This window comes from Nannospalax galili, unplaced genomic scaffold, assembly GCF_000622305.1.
Source record: "Nannospalax galili isolate Female #2095 unplaced genomic scaffold, S.galili_v1.0 scaffold12909, whole genome shotgun sequence".
Classification (NCBI taxonomy): domain Eukaryota; kingdom Metazoa; phylum Chordata; class Mammalia; order Rodentia; family Spalacidae; genus Nannospalax; species Nannospalax galili.
In genome coordinates this window covers 16,918-36,480 of record NW_008358696.1, presented here as the reverse complement: position 1 = coordinate 36,480, position 19,563 = coordinate 16,918, and the positions used below count along the sequence as shown (strand labels likewise).

Here is a 19,563-nt window from a genome sequence, read left to right as displayed (position 1 = left end):
AGGTGTGCTATGAGCAGGAGGTTTTGCTTCTTATTAACGGGGGGGGTGGGGGGGGGGTATGAGGAAGAGAGAAACTTGTCTTTGAGCTGAACCTTTTTTTCCAGAGGTGTAGTTGCATTAGTGACAGCTTAGTGTAAACAAGACTCTCTACCATGAACTGCCAAAACTTGCTGTCAAAACAGCCAGGGCAGTGAGGCTCACCAGCTCTAAACTATCTTTAAGGCCTAACTGGCATTTCCTGGGGTGCTTAACTGTTCAGTAAAAACAACGGCACCAGACAGAAACGAGCCCAATCTAGTGCGCACCATTCTCTTGGTGAATGATCACACGGTATCTTTTCATCTCTTCCCCTAGTTCTCCGCTATTATTTATATGACTGCTGGTGATTTACCTGCCCTCAGCCCCCTTCACACTCCTTGAAAGTTTCTTTTCATTTCCACTTCAGTGAAAGGCTTGGCAAGGTCCTGAGACCCTGTAGTTGCAGGAGCCTCAGAGTGAATGGGACACCTTGTTCTTTGTCCCCATCATTATAATATAAAGTTACCAGCATGCCTGCCCTGGAGTGACAGCCCAGCACTGAAACTGCTCTCATGCTTTTTGTTCTCTTGAGAATTTCTGCCCACCAGCAACTGAAGTCATTCATGACAAGAATCCCATTCGACTGATGAGGGTTTCATCCCACAGGTTACAGAGGGCCTTTTGTCTTCTCTGAGGAAGGCCTGCCTTTCGGTCAGCCTCCATTTTCCTTTATGGCTACACTGAATGAAATTATGAAAAAGAAACAAAGTAGACATAGCTTCAGTAGAACAGAAATAAACATGAGCCCCACAGAGGCAAAAGAATCAGATCCAAACACTCTCTTTAAAGAACACCTCAGCCCTAGAACTTCTGAACTTGCAAACACATTTAAATTTGTCTATATCCCAAGTCCCACTGCCATTCATGACATTTTTTTTCTGATGATGGAAAATATTGTTCATTTACTTTAGAATATAATAAGCTTTTAAAATGACCTGGGTGATTTATTTTTTAACCTTTTTTGGTTTTTTTGAGACAGGGTCTCATGTAGCCCAGGCTAGCCTTGAATTTTCTCATAGTTTAGGCTGATCTTGAACTCCACTCCTCCTGTCAGTACCTCCCTCTCATAGTTTAGGCTGATCTTGAACTCCACTCCTCCTGTCAGTACCTCCCAAGTGCTGGGATTGCATATGTGCCCCCGGGCCCAGCATCCAGAGAAAATGCTTTGATATATATCTTCCTAAACATTGTTATGAATATATAAATACATGTTTTGTCCTTTCCCTGCTTTTTGTTTTGATTTGGGGGTAATGGGCATGGAACTTGGGGCCTTGTGCATGCTAGGTGGTTTCACTACCTTAAAAAATAGAAACAGTGTGCTCTCTATGGCAGTTCAACCAGTTGTAAAATCTAAAATGTGGACCCCATTGCTCCCTTCAGTCTTACTCCCCAGAGATAAGCCAGGCATGCTGGCAGTTTAGTATGAGTCTCACACATGTTTTCTGTGCTATGTAGCATGTAGGTTTCAAATTAAATTTCAAATTAAAATTGAAATTTTTAACATATACCTCAAGTGCTTTTTCTATGTCCTTTAATACTAGGAGAGATCATTTTAATAATGCATTGCTTCCTAATAGTTTGAGGACTTGGAATGGTATACAGCCATCTCTTGCTATCCACCAGGGATTGATTCCAGAGCACTCATCCAAGTGTTCAGATCTCAAGTCCTTCTTCCTGTATGCTTTAAATCTCTCAATTGCTTATAATATCTATAGATTGTAAAGGCTATGTAAGACTTTTTTAGATCCATACACATTTCTTTTCATGTCTGCTCAAAGGTTACTCTCACCCGATATACACAGATATATCTCAATCTTCCTTTAAAGCATTTACATGCATACACTAGCGCTGATATTTCTGTACCTAGCCTCTCTTCTGTGCTCCCTATTTTAATTGCCACAGAACCCCTGGTGCCTCTTCCCTTTCTAAGATCTCCTCCCTAGGTTGTCAAGTCCTGAGGTCCTAATGTATACACTTAATCAAATATGAGTTTTGTTCCCTAGCACCTCCCCATTTTTCTTGGGATAGTTCAGTGGCTAGTTGGTCATGTAGCAGACAAGCTTTCTTCCTCTCGGTCCATCAGTCATATCAGTGTCAAGTAAGTCTTCGCAAAAGACACCTCAAATCCATTCTCAGAGAATTCTTTCTTCATTGACAGACAGTGTGCTTAGAGCACTCTTCAACCTGCTAATTGGTGCTTTCAGTACTGCCTAAGGCTGTCTTTTAAAAGCTCACTGTCCCACCATTCCAGACTTATGGCCAGCCTTAACTACCAGTCTCCAGACGCCAGCCTTCCTGTGCGCATGCTCTTTTCTCTCCCTCCGGTTCCTCCTTTCTCTGTTTTGCATTCATCATAACCTACGTTCTGTTGTTGCTGTTTGTATGTGTGTCTCATACCGTCCCTTATCTTCACTCCCAGAAAGAAGAGCTGTATCTGATTCATCCTCAGAGTACTCACTGTGATGAACTTGTTTCCACCCCTCCACCTAGCCCCTTTCACTGATCTGGGGCTCATTGTCTGATAGAGTAGCCACTAGCAACAGGTGGGACTTAGTACTTGAACTATAGCTAGTACACCTGAGCACCTGAATTTTATTTTACTTAATTTCATTTTATTTATTTATTTATTTTGTCTTTTTTTTTTGAGACAGGGTCTCCCTGTAGCCCCAGCTGTCCTGGAACTTACTATGTAGACCAGGCTGGCCTTGAACTCACCTGCCTCTGCCTCCCAAGAGCTGGGATTAAAGGCATGTGCCACTATGCCCGGCATATTTCATTTTATTTTTTGAGACAGGATTTCAAGGTGGAGCATGATAGAGAAAGTCACCTGAGGTCGACATCTGGCCTCCACATATACATATAGCCCAGGCTGGGCAGGAGCTTCCCATATAGTCCAGGCTAGCCTCAGACTCACAGACCTTTCTACTCTTTCCTCCTAAGTGCTGGGACTATAGGTATGTTCCATCATACCTGGCCTGAGCAGCTGAACTTTAAATTTAATCTTAATTAAATTTGTCTAAATTTAAAAGCTATGAATCAATATTTTTTTAAAAAAAGTATTTTTTATTTTATGTGTATGCGTGTATTGCCTGCATGTAGGTAAGTGCACCCATGTTGTATAATGCATGCAGAGGACAGAAGAGGTTGTCAGGATCCCTTGGAACTAGAGTTACAGACAGTTGTTAGCTGCCATGTGGGTGCTGGGATTTGAACCTGGGTCTTCTGCAAGTATAGCCATCTCTCCAGTCCCTGAATCAATATTCTTTGGAAACATCTTGGGTATGTGAATGAATCTACTTTTCAATTATAGATTTTATGAAATATAGACACAAACCAAGCATTTCTGATAAAGATCTAGCATCTGAGCAGGGCGTGGTGGCACACGCTTTTAATCCCAGCACTTGGGAGGCAGAGGCTAGAGATTTTGAGGCTAGCCTGGTCTCAGTAGTGTGTTCCAGGTGAGCTGGGGCTACAGGAAGACCCTGTCTCAAAAAGACAAAAAAAAAAGAAAAAGAAAGATTTAGCACCTGAATTGAAGTGAAATGTGAAGAACATCAGATTTAGAAGCCTTGTATAAGAAAAGAAAGACATTTCTTTAATTTCAAAAATACTGCAACATGTTGAAATGATGCTATTTGGATGCACTGCAGCCCACTATAAATACAGTTGGTGTCCACATTTGTGGGTTCCACATCCACAGATTTATCTAACTGTAGATCAAAAGGTTTTTTGCTTTTGTTTTTGAGCGGGGTCTTCCTGTAGCCCCAGCTGGCCTGGAACTCGTAATATAGACCAGACTGGCCTCTGTCACAGAGATCCAGCTGCCTCTGCCTCCCCATGCCCAGCTTTAAAAATATTTTTAAAAACAAATTATTTCTGTACTGAATGTGTACAGACATTTTTCCTTCAGCAATACAATTTAACAATAATGAACATTCTGTTAAGTGTCACAAATAACCTAGAGACAGCTGAAAGTATATGAGTCTATATATACAGAATGTGTAAATACTTGCACCATTTTATATGCATAGGGTCCTGGAACCAATCCCTCAGATACTGCAAGATGAATGTATACCCAGTAAACTAAATTACTAAAAATTTATCTGTTATCTCTTTTAAAATGCTGCAACTAAATTGAATGCAATGGGGCACACCTGTAATCTCAGCACTGGGGAGGATGAAACCAGGAGGATCGTGAGTTTGAGGCTAGCCTGGGCTACATATAGCAAGACACTGACTCAAAAATCAAACAAACAAAAAAATAAATAAATAAGTGATGGCTATAAAATTAAGAAATTAAAAAAATTGTTTCCGTGTATATAGTGTGCTTGCATATGTATGTATGTGGAGTGTACCTGGAGGCCAGAGGTTAACATCAGGTGTCTTCCTCTGTCACACTCCACCTTATATTTTTAAGGTTTATCTTTATTTTTGTTTATGTGTATGTATATATGTCTATGGGAGTATATGCAAGAAAGGCCAGAAGAGGGTGTCAGAGCCCCTGGAGCTAGAGCTACAGGTGGTTTTGAGCCACCCAGCCTGATACTGGGAATCAAACTTGGGTCATCTGCACAGGTAGTACATGCTCTCAATTGCTGAGCCATCTCTTCAGCTCCTACCTTGTTTTTTGAGACAGGGTCTTTCACTGAACCTGGAGCTCACCAAGTAAGTGGCCAGGCTTGCTGGCCACCAAGCCCATGAGATCCTCCTGTCTCCACCTCCCAGTGCAGATATTCCAGGTATGTGCTGCCATGTCCAGCCTTTTACATGGGTGCTGAAGATCCAAAGTTTAATCCCAAGTCCTGACCCACTTTCTCAGCCCCAAGAGCTACAAATTTTTAAATGATGCATGTGGCCTGTGTATATCCCTGTTAAGCATGGCTTGCTCTGAAAATGTTGGTTGGGTTAAAATGTGAGTTATCATACCTAAAGACATCCACAGAATAGACATGTGTGAGATATGTGAAGTTTTGGAAAATCTGAGTCAAGATTAGAGCTAGTTAACCACAGGGCTCCATCGCTTGGCTTATAGCACAGATGGTTTCAATCCACAGGTGACGATCTGAACTTCAAGTTCACAGTAGGCATTTGAAGGGTGTGAACTAACTCCTACCTTCTGCTCTCAATTTCAGCTCCCAGTCAACTTGTTTCCAGAGGTCCAGACACAGCTGCACTCTGACTTAGGCAAACCTCTGGCCTGTTCACTCCTGTGCCTCCTCAGGAGGACGTGGCCAGCAGCAAAATCAAAAGCAGCACTAGCAATGGCCACCCAGAGGACAGTGAGATGGTTGGCAGATCAGCTGTGTCATGTGTCCTGGAAATAGACAGGAATCCACCTGAATTCCCACACTTGGCTTCTGAATCCCAGATTCAAGAACAGCAGGTTGTTCTATCATCTTGAAAATGCCACTTCTTTCTAAGCAACACCTGAAAGTTGCCAAAGGCCCCCCAAACCAGTGCTTAGAAAAGCAAGGCCCTGTGGGGAAAATGCTGCAGTCATGCCCAGAACTTAGGAATGTGGTCAGATCTGTGGTGGAAGCTCTATGTCGTTGTAGCCGTGATGAGCTTCCAGCCAGTTTACTAATTTCTCTTCCTCGTAGTTAAAACTGCCAAAGTGTTCTAAACCTTTCTTTATGTTCCAAAGTACAGGTATTTTTCTTTTGGCAAGGATCCAGTTACAACTGGTACACATATTATGAACATATGTCGTCAAAAGGAAAGAATTCTCTGAGAGAGAAGGTATATAAGAAACTCAAATGACTGGCCATCTTAAAAACTTGGGAAAATGGGACTGGAGAGATGGTTCAGCGGTTAAGAGCACTGACTGCTCTTGCAGAGAACTCGGGTTCAATTCCCAGCACCCACATGATGGCTAACAACCAACCATCTGTAACTCCTGTTCTGGAGTTCTTCTGACCTCCAAGGGCATTGCACGACATGGGTGCACTTACACACATGCAGGCAATACACGCATACACATAAAATAAGTAAAATTTTTTAAAAAGCTCCACATTTAACTGTCAATCAAGAAAACTGAGGATGTTTATTTTTCAAATTCCAGCAGATTATACTTTTCAATTATATATACAGTGAGATCTTTAATTTTAATACTAGCAGTTCTCATAATGTGGTACACTTTGGGCCTCCTAATAATTTCACCGTCATTTTTGTTTAGTAGTTCAGTTCATGTTTTCTGAGTGACTAAACATCTTGTCAAGGCGCCTTACAGATGTGCTAAGTTCTCTGGCTCTCTTGAGGCAGCATCCAAGCTGTCCATGAGTCACTGCAGTCAGTCACTTACTATTACTCATCAAGCCCCCCCCCACCCCCCGCCTTCCCACGGGTTCTTCAGATTGTTGTGCTGCTCACAAGAGACTTACAAGAAACCAGGAGAGTTTATTTGAACATTTTCATTTTTAGCCTAATTTCCTTTAATTTTTGCACTTATAGCTCAGTACTCATATTCTTTTGCTACTATCACTAAGGACCACAGGCAATAGCTCAGACAACAGACTGAGAAGTTCAAGATCAAGGTGTGGCAACCTTGGCTCCTTCTGAGGCCTCTCTCCTTGGCTTGCAGGTGGCATCTTCTCACTGTGTTCTCAATGAGTGAAGAGGCACAACTCAGCCCATATCAAAGCTTAGTCCCAATTTCTCTGTTTCTCTGTCTAGTTCCAAATTTCTAGTGGATCTCTAACACAACCAATAAAAGTTACTTAAGCCAGCCTCATTATATTTTATTCCCCTATAGAAAAATATACTGGAATATAGTTTTTGGTCCCAAACGATGCTAGTTACCTAGTTCACAAAAACTGGAAGTTGTGTCTGGTGGAATAAGTGAAAAGGAAGGGTTTGCTGTCCTGGAGAGTAGCAGGTGCTGGTGTTGTATATTGCTCAGGCCATCCAGCTCGATCCTTCACAGCACAAAGTACCACGGTGCAACAGGAAACATTCATCTTTGGTGGCCCAACTGAAAGCTGTGATCGTTCCTTCTCTGCCTTTTAAGATCTGATTTCTTGAAAGAACTGGAATTGAATTAAAAGTACGTGCACTCCCTTGACAGTTTCCTTTGTAAGTGTCAGCACCTAAGCTTCAACAGTAGCATTGCCAGGCCTCCAGACCAAATGGAAGTTTTACAGAGTCAGTTTCTTCCAGGATCTGGAACGAGCCTTCCAAGTCCACTTCCCTATCTTCTTCCCTAGAAGACGGCCCATGCATCCATTCTTCATCAGGGACTGTGGGCAATCTAAAGACAAGAGAAACAAACACTGAGTTGTCTGTAAGATATTGAGCAGCTCAGAAGGAAAAAAAAATCTATACATAAATAACTAATCTAAGGTAGAAAGCAATGAAAAAACAACCTAGCTTTATAGTTCAAAGATGGGGGTCATTCCTGCTGTTAGAAGTAAAGGAGTTGTGGTGATTTTTGAAGCTAGTCCTGAAGGATAGGTGGAATCCAAGGTAGAAAGCAGAGGGCCATTGTGGGTAGGGGAGCAGTATAAACAAGCTTATCTGGTGAGGGACCGAGTGTGCCTATGTGAGCCGTCAAGATAGTCAAATGCCTGTCATGAACTTCAGCCAGGGCTGAAACACAGGGGTGGGGGCACCTGAGGGCTCCAGGGCAGTACTGGTAATGTTCCTTTCCACACCATAAATGTAGCAGAAAGAGCCCTTGCCAGTGAGCCACACTGTCTTTCTCAGCTCCCCCCTAACACCTGGCCCTTGGGACATTCCAACCATGACCATTCTGCCCCTGAGTGATAGAAGAGTAAATGTATTTTTAATTAGTTGATAGAATCTACCAGGTGATGTGTTTTGATCATGATTTAGAGTAGTGATCTTTTCTTTTCAGTACTCTTGTTAGGACAAGTACATGGTTACTTGCTTTACAAGAAGAACAGGACCTGCCAAGGAGATTGGTTAGAAAGGCAGGACCAAACCAGAACACATAGGGGCTTGAAAGTGATACAGGAAAGTTCCCACCAGGCTCAAGAGTCACACAAGGCTTTAGATGGAGTGACAGATCTGAGTGGCAATTTCACAACCAGCAGCCCTGCTTGGAAAGGTAATTCCCTGGGTGAAAGGCCATGCTTTTCTCCTCCTTAAAAGGATGAGGCAATTCAATGATGTGGAAGGAACAGTTAGACTTACTCTTGTTCCTTGGTTTTCAACTTTGAACTTTTATGTTCAGAGCTATTCACTGGCATGGATACTTAGTAAACAGCTTGCTTCATAAGCATAAAGATCTGAGTTTGATCCTCAGAACCCAGGTAAAATTGTTGGGTATGTGATCTTGGCAGATGGAGACAGGAAGCATCCTGGGGCTTGCTGGCCAGCCAGTCTAGCCTAATTGGTGAACTTCAGGTCAGAGAGACCCTGTCTCAAAGGAGGGGAACAGCCTTCATGAGGATGATACCCAAGGTTGTTCTCAGGCCTCCATGGGCATGCACATGCATGCACCCCCACACATACACCTGCACAGACACAAACATGCACATTTACACAAATATGCGATAAAAATGAGTAAGCCATGCTGGGCGTGGTGGCGCACACCTTTAATCCCAGCACTTGGGGGGCAGAGGCAGGCGGATCTCTGTGAGTTCGAGGCCAGCCTGGTCTACATAGTGAGTTCCAGGACAGCTGGGGCTACAAGGAGACCCTGTCTCAAAAAGACAAAAAAAAAAAAACCCAAAAAACAAACAAAAAAAAATAAGTCAAAGAATAAGTATGAAGCCTCATGGAACAAGCCAAATGAATACAATGTCAGTGTTGCAGTGCCCAAATCCTATCAAGGATGGGAGAGGTCCCTGGAGAAGTTGATGTGGTGGGGTAGGACCAAAGGCCTACATCCTTTAGGATCTTAGATTGGACACTGTAATTTTACATATGTTATGTATATGTGTATATGCACGTGTTGCTGGAAAACCAAAACCATGGCCTCTTGGCTAGGCACACCCCAACCTTGAACATGTTTTGTTTTGTTTTTTTTCTTTTTGAGACAGGGTCTCCCTGTAGCCCCAGCTGTCCTGGAACTCACTATGTAGACCAGGCTGGCCTTGAACTCACAGAGATCTGCCTGCTTCTGTCTCTCGAGTGCTGGGATTAAAGACGTGCGCCACCACGCCCGGCTTTTGAACATGAATTTTTAAGTGAGTTCATATAAGTTATATGTGATTCATATGAGTGGATTTTTTGGATTAGAATAAAGAACATTTGAAAACTTTTTCCTTGAAAAAAAAAATAAAAATCTGTACCAAATCGACATAGATACTTTCAGGCATGTGGCACCAGGGGAGAGAAACCTAGTATTTGTTTGGTGAACCTGTTGTGCCTTATCAAGCAGAAGGAAAGACTACTAGCTCTGAAACGATATGGAGGACTAGGTATGGTGGTGCGTGCCCATCATCCCAATATGTGGGAGGCAGAAGCAGGAGGGTTGCTGCATGCTCAAGACCAGCTTGATCTGTATAGCACGTTCTCGGCAAAGTAGGGCTGCAAACCAGATCCCATCTCAAACAGAAGAAGAAGATGATGGAGTTAGTAGTGGCTTGAGTGCATTTAAAAGACATAGGCTGGGTCCCTGCTAGAGGTGTAAAGACCACTTGGGTTAAAGATCACTGGTCATCAGAATCATCCAGAAACCAATTTAAGGCTCTCTGGCTCATTCCATATCTCCTGAGCTGGTACTCCATACGTAGATCTAGGATTGGTTAGTAGGATCAATGATTATGTTATAATCTGGAATATGTTTTGTTCAAAGTTTATTTTCTAAGTACATGATAGCCTCTCAACATCCTTCAATTTAATATTCTTCCTATGCGATCCAGACACTTGCTTTGAGATTTAGTTTATTTGTTCAAGCAGTATGCCAAGCATTGTGCTGAGTAGTAGGTATACAGAGCCAAGTGGTATGGGCCCTGCCCGTAAACTCAGTGTGTAAGATCTGCAAACTAGTCATTATTCAGCAGTGCACAGAGGCTTCTGTCCTAGAGGAGACCCAGGAGGAAATATGGAGGCTGACTCCTTCTATTTGCCATGTTCAGTGAAGAGGCCAAGTCTGTGCAAAAAACAAAATGCTTGGAGGCTTGGCTATTAAGCCCCAACTTAAACACAAGTCAGCCAGCTTGTTGTGTAAGCAAGTCATGTGGTTATTGTTAGATGTAAAGTCTGATGGGCCATGTTGGGACATGTGAGCATTGCCTGTTTTTTAGCCTTGTGAGTACTGTGCTCCTACCCAGGTTTACTTCAGAAGAGACTGTCGTACCCCTCATAACAAGCAAGCCTGTCTGATAGGATTTCATTGTAATGATGCTTTATTTCATCAAGAGATCTTTGGAGAGATGGAGCATGTAAACTCTAAGAAACTAAGGAAGATAGCTATTTCAGAATATAAGCCTATGGCAATGGAAACCACCTGATTGTGCTTTTTAAGAACCGCATCATCCTCTCTTCAGCTAGTACATTTTCTGCTAGACTCATCAAAAGTAGATTACATTTTTAATTTGTATGCTATCCTTCCTGAACTCAAGGAACAGGTCAGTGAGTTGGCACATAGGGGCACATATGTGTATTACCTTTTGGCTGCCTGACATTGCATAGAATCATTGTACATTGTCCTGCTAAGTACAGCATCTGAGTCTTGGAGGCAGCAGCTCCTAATGGGGTTATCCCCAGTGTCCAAGATACCTTGCACCAGCTCCTGCCACCAGAGTATTGTCCTGCTGACAGGAAATCCCTAAGGAGTGCTTGGCTGCTTTTAGAGAACAGGACTGTTCCTCCTTCTCCCTTGTGAAGAACCATTACATGGTACCAAGTAGGTGTGTTTGATAGCTGCATGGTATAATATTCCTTGGGTGTGGCTTCTGCTTCATTTTTCTAGTCTTTTACAACTTTTAGTCTCCTTTAGAATCATCAGTTTAGGAACCCAACTTACAGAACTTCCTACTGTGAGAAGATGAATCCCGTGAGAGGTGTTGTCATCTGTCAACCCTTACAGGTCTAAATGAGTGGCACAGCCAAGGCCTCCCGGGCCTCAGTCCATCAGCCTTCTGTATTTTTTAGCAGTGTTGCTCTTAACTTTGTTTGGCTTGGCGCCATCTTTACCTTAGTGAATATGGCATAAAGAAACAGAGCAGGAGCCCAATCACTGATGATTTTAGGTGGAAGAAATTATTGGTTTTACTCCTTGAGCCTGTTCCTTCCTTTTCTTTCCCAGGTACAGAATGTGGCCTTCGAGTTGCAGGGCTTCTCATAATCTCATTATGGGTGTTTAGAGCCCTCTTGGCTGTGTCTAGATCCTTGTGTGTGGACTGGTGCTTTGTATAGGGAATACTGAACTTTAGTGCATTAAAGCCCATATGCTTCTGGTGTGAGTGAGGGAGTATGGCTACAGATGAGGTTTTTGGCTTTGGAAAATGTAGCCAGGCTTCCTTGAGGTAGAAACCAAATTAGATAATAAATACCAGGCCATCAAAATGAACAAAAGAGAAAAGGCAAATGGCCAAACAAAAACTGTCTTTATGTATCAGCTAAAGCATTTACGGGATGTTTTCCATATCTTTTTTTTTTTCTTCTTCTTCTTTCAACAGCATATTCTCTACTTAAGTCCCTGGCTTTTGTCCCATGTGCTGAGATGGAGCAGGAGAGGAGCACAGGAAGCACAGGTGGTGGCCAGACAGCAAGTGTATCAGAGGTCAGGGTACCAGTCAGTGACTGTCAGACTGCTCAAGCCCAAATGTGCTTTTATAAAAGGGCAGCTTTCTTGTCACACCTCTGCATGATAGTGACACTCACTAATGAAAGAGTTCAATCATTCAGCAGAGGCCTGGGCTTTTACAAAGCCAGGTTTTCTATTTCTGGTCCTGTCTGGCTCTAACAGCCATGGCCACACTGTAAGTGATCTCTAAGTTGATACATAAAGTGTAAGATAACATCATTGTGAGGTGAATGAACAAGAGTGGAGGCTAGGTTGGAGAGGAAAGTCGGGGTGACTCATTCAAGTTGATGCCTTCACAGGCTGCACTATTGTGAAGTTTTGTTAAGTGGGGTTAACCCCACATTGGATGCAGAAGACAGTTCATATGTTCAACACAGCTTTGGAGCCAGCTTTATTACTACTAGGCTGTGTGACCCTGAATGGGCCATTTACCTTCTCTGACACCTCCTTGCTTTGTGGCTTGAGCCTTATGTCACCACATACTGTGCCCATGAACCATGCTTGGTCCTGTGTTACAGGTATACCTAGTCACCTCTAAAGGTATCTTTCTGTCTTTGGAATATTGAATTATACTCTGATTTAAAACCTATTGCATTGGTGTTTGGGAAGTTGTTACCGGTTTTCCTGCACGATGGTTTGCAAAGTTACACTATCAAGAAATGTTTTGTATTTCTTTTCTATCCAACCAGAAAATAGCATTTTGAGAGATTATTGAAAGAAATCATAATAATCTACAAGAGCATTTATGTCCAATGATCAAGGAAGAGCAGGCCTTTGCTTCTCACATGGATCGGTTATTCATAGATATTAACCTCTTTGACCAGCAAGAGATGAGAAAACTATTGCTGGGCTTAGCAGTCTCAAAATTCCTACAGATCAGTTAAAAACTGCAGATCCATTTTATTTCTTGGAAGGTAGCCTTTTTTTTGTTTCTAAGGTACATTTTGAGATATTAAAAAAATGCTCATTTATGTCCATTGTCTAAATATCCTTGGGGAGAAGGCCCAAGGTTGCTGTTTGAAAGGCAGGCCCAATGCCCCAGAGGGAGCCTCCTTTAATGCGGCTTTTTGTTTAAACCATTAGAATATTTGCTGCTTAAAAAAAACAAAACAGAACTAGTAATGAAATGTTTATGAGAAATGGCCACAGCAATTGCTGCATATTTTATAGCAGAATGTTGTGGTGTTCCTTATATTGAGAGAGTAGAATGTGTTTGGGGTTGGGATGATCAAACCCAGATGCTTTCCAAAAATTATATTTTCAGTGCATTTATATGTCTGTTACAAAGTGTGCTACATGCTAAAAAATATTTTCCTTTGTAGGCCAAGGGAAATTTCAAACTGTATTGAGGGTTATATATATCAGATGGTTTTTCTTAAGTGTGTTAAGGGCATCCTGGTTGTTATTAGTCCACACTTTGCAATATGACATTATTTATGCCAAAAAGCTTCACAATTCAATTCTTCTTTAATTTCAGCAACTTTATTAGCATGAAAATGTATGGGAGAGAGGCCAAAGTCAATACATCAGAATTTAGGAGCAGGACTTGGGGGCAGCAAGTGATAATGGGATTCTGCTGGAGATAACTCCTCCAGTCCACCATCTGTTTCCTGGGACTGGGAAGCTGCCCCATGTGAGGCAGCTGCTGCCTTTCTGCCAAAAACTTCGTCTTTCCTCCAGGGCTCACCTCCTTTTTCCTCAGAGGCACAGGCTGTCACTTTCTGTACTCTGCACCACCAAGTAAGGCACACTTCCCCATGACTCTTCATGGTTGTATTTCTCCTGATACTTAGCTCCAGATTTCTTACTGGCCTCTCAAAATTGTACTTCTTGGTCACTGTCACTGATTTTGTAATTGAGGGACATCTGCCTAAATTTCACATAAATCCTCCAAGAAGCTGCATATGACAAACCGAAGAACATACAGGTTTCTAACTCTAAAAGAACTGTGCTTTTAAAATCCGTGTGTGTGTGTGTGTGTGTGTGTGTGTGTGTGTGTTTGTGTGTGTGTGTACAAGCATGCATGCATGTGCAAAATCTACTTTTTATTTATATGTGTGTTTCTCTGAGTGAATGCTGCATGTGTGCAGGCGATCAGAGGCCAGAAGAAGGCATCAGATCCCCTGGAGCCGGAGTTATAGGCAGTGGTAAAGCCACCCAGTGTGGGCACTAGGAACCAAACTTGGGTTCTCTGGAAGAGAAGCAAGCACTCTTAACCATTGAGCCATCTCTTTAACCCTCTAACTTATTTTTTGAGACAGTATCTCACTGAACCTAGAGTTCACTGACTGTTAAACTGGTTGGCCAGTGAGCCCCGGGGATCTCTATCTCTGCCTTCAAGTGCTGGGATTATAGGCATGCATTGCCACACCTGGCTTTTTACATGGGGTATAGGGTGTCCGAACTCAAGACTTCATGCTTGCACCCCAAGGACTTTACTCACTCTGCTATCTCCCTAGCTCCAAGAACTATACTATTTTCTAATTTTTTTGATCTTTTTGAGACAGGGTCTCCCTGTAGCCCCAGCTGTTCTGGAACTCGCTATGTAGACCAGGCTGGCCTTGAACTCACAGAGATCTGCCTGCCTCTGCCTCCCGAGTGCTGGGACTAAAGGCATGTGCCACCACACCCGGCTTTGAAGAACTATACTTTTAAACTTAATTTACTTCTTTCCCCCAGTATACTAGAGCATCCCCATTTTGCATATTAGAATATCAGAGATGAAGGCAAGGCTATCGTTTCATTGAGGTGGTTCTTGCTCAGTGCATTATGAATGATAATTATGTATTTCTACCCATAACTCTGCATGATCGACATTATTATTATGCCCATTTTATAGAGAAGGAAACGGAAAACCAAGTCTAACTTAGAAGTCTATGTTAATTCAATACATTAGGTTTCTGATGTTTCTGCATCTAAGACCTGATCGTGCCGATACATTCTTAGAGTAATGTAGAAATACCACATTTCATTTTATGGTATTCTTTGTTGTTTGCTTTTTGAGACAGTTGCACTAGGTAACCCAGGCTGACTTTGAACCTTTGTTCCTCCTGCCTCAGTCTTACAAGTGCTGGAACTACAGGTGTGGCCATTATATCGGGCTTTGTTTTACAATATTCTTGTAATAACAGTTAGCCTAGCCTTTTGCATGAGATGGAGCTAGAAGTGGAATCGTTAATTCTTCTTCATGATGAGGAATATGAGAAAGCAAGCTTGCTTCTTATATCTGCCACTTGTCATTGGAAGGGTCAGTCAGCTTGTTTGTAGTGCTCAGATGGGCCATATCTCTGCAGCCTCCATCCAAGGACATTAAGTCCAGGGGGTTGTCAGGTCAGGCTTTTTATTCTGATGTCACAGCTCAGTTATTTTGAGCCCTTGGAAAGTTTGCATAGGTTCAAAATCCCAGACAGGCTTTTGTCTCTAAGGGGAAAGATGATGCTTACAGTTTACTTTATGCCTCTTGCTTTAGATCATCTCATTTCATCCACACTGTACCATTGGCTCACAGAGGTTGTGTGATATCAGTACACAAGAAGCAGAGGCACAATGCATAGGTCTCAGTTCTCAAGACTGTGCCTCCATTATACCTGGGCTTTGTCCTGAGCTAGTGCAGCTGCATTCACAGGACAGTGCTTAAAACAGCAACAACTGATTTGGTTGTACTTACCTGTTTTCTGGTGACCTTAAACATCAGAAAGCAAGGCAATGAAGATAAGAGGCAAAGCTAAAACAGACTTCAGTGTTTCTATGATAAGTTAAAATCCATAATTAGAAACACAGCCAGAGACGAGGGTGTAGCTTGGTGGCAAGAACATTTACCTAGCATGCATGCGGCTCTGGGTTCCATCCCAGAACCATTAGAGAGGGGGAGGGGGACTAGACGATAGGTTTAATAGAGTCTAAAGTACCTAATTGGAACATAAATTGACCGATGGGCTCTTACTTCTTGGCTATTAGGGATAGTTATGATAAGACTGATAAAGCGCTAATATTCTTTGCAGTTCTTTCCATCTGTGCTACTGGAGAGCACAAAAGCTGTGTTATGTGCAGAATAGCTGGGTTGATCCTCACTAGAGAGAAGTTATGTTTGGTATCTAAAGAACAATGAGGGTTTGCTGCTTGACTGATCAATGCTGGATCAAGTTCACATTCCCCAGCTCCCGCTCTCCCACCTACACATGTGGAGGGGCTGGGGGGTGGGGGACAAAGCAGAGGGAGGGAGAACAGGTCCTTTTTCACTCAGAGAGATTTGAGCTCTGGCTTTCCTAATATGGACACAGCTGGACCTGGGGAGAATTATACATTGATTAGTCCACTGATAGAGAAAACATCCCATGAAAAGTAAAGAGATTAGCGGCCAGTTAATTCTGGCTCTTCCCATTGTTTTCCTGGAACACCTCCTTGTAAGGAACTAAATGTTTGGTGAACAGACATTCTTGAAAATGGCTTTCATAGTCATATTTATTTGTATTTGAGTCAGTAACTACTCCCCAAATGTGTGTGTGTGTGTGTGTGCGCGCGCGTGCGTGTATGTGATTTTAGAATATGTCTTAATAAAGATGATTCAGGTTCAGTCCTCTTGTTCACAAATTGTGACTTATTTGGGTTTCTTTTGGCAGCACGTTGATTGATAGGCACTCTAGTCTGAGTGAGAAGGTGTTTTAAAAATAGATTACTGGGGCCATAGACTCCCTGTGCATTCTGCCTTCCCAGGCACCACAGAGCAATGACATGTCCTTGCCCACATATTTTTGAACACCACAGCCACTGCATCCTGGGAAGTGACAGGAAGGTACCTAGGTGTGCTGTTGGCTTTCTAGCTAGTGAAATATCAACAGACCATATGTCTCTGTGGTAAATTAGGAATTCATACCTTTGGGGAGGTGTTTGGTCAAATTGGTTTTCCCAATAGCATCCGCATATATGTGTATGGGTGTGTGTTTTCTATTTTAAAACATTTTTTATTTGTTTTTATTTTGTGTATTTGTGTATTGCCTACATGTATGTAAGTACACCCATGTCACCCCTTGGAGGACAGAAGAGGCTATCAAATGCTCCTGGGACTGGAATTATGGACAGTTGTTAGCTGCCATGTGGGTGCTGGTATTTGAACCTGGATCTTCTGCAAGAACAGCCAGTGTTCTTAACTGCTGAGCCATCTCTCCAGCCCTGGGTATGTGTTTTCTAAGCAACAAGTCCATTTGATCAGAACAGGCTGCCAGTAACTTAAGAGGTCAGCATGGACTGCTCCCTGAATTGAGCTGTCCCTTCTGTACACAGCAGAGGTCTCTCCCATTGGTATATACTGTCCCTGGTTCTAGCCAGCAGTCTTCTAAATGCAGAGTGCTTGTTTCTAGGGAATGAGTGGTGGCCAGCACCACAATCAGAACATTAGAAGTGTTACCTCCTGTGGATAGCACTGGAGGCTAGCACTAAACCAGGCCCCTGGAGACAAGCATTAAGGTCTTTTCACTCAGGGCCCCAGGAACTGTATTAACCATGAATCTAGAAAAGACTCTAAAAATGTCCAGTGTCTGTCCATTCTTGCTTCCCTTATGGGAGGATTGTGGGAATCTTGGGTTTGCTTTAAATCTTTTTGTATGCTTAGTTTGTGTTTTAAATTTATTCCTAAATATAAGCTTCGGGAAATGCTGCCTGTGTCATCTCAGCAGCCCAAGCTCCTCAGCACTGTGTCTCCTGCCCGTGGGAACTCATTCTCATAAAGCATGGTATGTGGTCTTCCCTCTGTATTATTGACCTTCAAATTTAAATGCTTCCCAAACACCTAGAATTTGAGGGGGAGGAGGACCTAATAGATATGGGACATTATTAAAACAGCTCAAACTAGTGGTTCTCAGTGCTGACTGCACATTGGAAACATGGGGGAGGAGAGACTTAAAATGACTCAGAGCTGTGAATCTCAGTGGTCATCTGGGTGCTAGGATTTGTAACACCAGACACCACACATACACACACACACATGCGGCGATTCTCATAGAGCATTTAGAGGTGGGAACCACAGATCTAAAGCCCCTGTTTATAATTTTGTATTTCACCTGTGAACACTCTTTAATGTTATAGTGTCATGAATGAATATCAAGGTCATGTAAAGAATTACAGTCAGGGGTTAGGGTTATAGCTCAGTCAATAAAGTGGTTGCCATACAAACACCAAGACCTGAGGTTTTTTTTTTGTTTCGTTTTTTGTTTTTTTGAAGTAGGGTCTTCCTGTAGCTCCAGCTGTCCTGGAACTCACTGTGTAGACCAGGCTGGCCTTGAACTCACAGAGATCTGCCTGCCTCTGCCTCCCAAGTGCTGGGACTACAGGCATGCACCATCATGCCCGGCTAAGACCTGAGTTTTAGCCAGAGACCCCATTGTAACAAAGGCCAGCATGGTGCTGTATGCTTGTAATCCAGCACTGGGAGGTCCATATGCATAGAGCTTGTTGTTTTGCCAGCCTAGCTGTCTCATGGAGCTGTAGCCTGATGAGAGAGCCTGCTCAAAAAAAAATAAGGTACACGACTCTTGAGGAATGACACCAGAGGTTGACCTCTGGCCTCCTGATGTGCACATGTGCACGCACATCTGCATACACCTACAAACATGCACACACGCACACACACACACACACACACATGAAAGAACTGTAGTCATACACACAGTGGAAGATAGATGATAATATGTCTCTTTCAGCCAATATTATGGGATGGAATTATAGTTTATGGTCTGTGTTTTGACCTAGGGTTAACCAGATCCATATAGTAAACAAATATTTTAAAGTGACACAGTCACAGTTGATGTTCCCTTAGCTCTATTGCTGGTGTGAAAAGAGCACCAGGATTCCAACCAGGGGACCCCAGGGCTGAGTGATATGAAGCAGCAGAGGCACTGGAATTTTACCAGAGACCTGGTGTCTGGGACCCTGTGATGCCAAATGCTTTGTAAACTGCTTCTATACAGAAGCTGGTTTGTACCAGTTACAAGGTTCTGTGGTCTCTGATTGTTGGGCGCTTCAGTATGGAGTCTGAAGGCCACTTCCTACCAGGTTCTAGATTGCTGCTTTACTTCTTAATTCTAATAGCCTACAATTTGATAGAATACGTGCTTCTTTGATAAATACGTGCCATAAATACATATGGCATTCAATCTTCACAACTCTATGAGAAAGACGGCTTAGAAGGGTCCCACAGCTGATATGGCTCCGAACCCAGACAAGCTCTTCACGTATTCTGTATACCACACCACATCTCTGCCTTGTCTCGTGAGTTTTCTGAGGGCATGATGGTGTCCTCCTCTATTCAAAGACTCTGATGTTCTGTTTTTCAGTGGGCCTCCAACATTTTTGTCAAGCATGTAACCTGCCTATATGTCCGATTTGCATTCTCCCTGCCAGCTAAGTACCTTTCCTCTGGTTTTGATTTCAAAAGAGATATTTGGTTGGTTAACATAGTCTGGTGTGATGCTTTTATAGTGTCATTATTCTTTTGAAAATATTTTAATATTTTGTTTATGAGCATTTTGCCTGCGTGCACCACATGTGTGCAGTGACCACAGAGGCCAGAAGAGGGTGTCACATTCCCTGGAACTAGAGTTATGGATGGTTGTTAACCACCATGTGGGTGCTGGGAATCAAACCTGGGTTCTCTGCAAGAGCAGCAAGTGCTGTTAACTGCAGAGCCATCTCTCTAGCCCTGTTTATAATTTTTATTTCCTAATAATTATTTTCTTTGAATTCTGTGATAAATATAATCATATGGCCTTCTCTTG

The 19,563-nt window shown here is 42.7% G+C and overlaps 1 long non-coding RNA gene across 1 annotated transcript in view; it reads left to right on the top strand.

Annotated features, from left to right (window-relative positions):
- Nucleotides 1-19,349, top strand: part of LOC115068261 — a 21,087-nt gene extending 1,738 nt beyond the window's left edge. The window contains exons 2-3 of the long non-coding RNA XR_003847619.1: nucleotides 17,434-17,523; nucleotides 19,123-19,349. This is a non-coding gene — a long non-coding RNA (uncharacterized LOC115068261). The remainder of the gene's footprint in view (nucleotides 1-17,433; nucleotides 17,524-19,122) is intronic.
- Nucleotides 19,350-19,563: the final 214 nt, after the last annotated feature.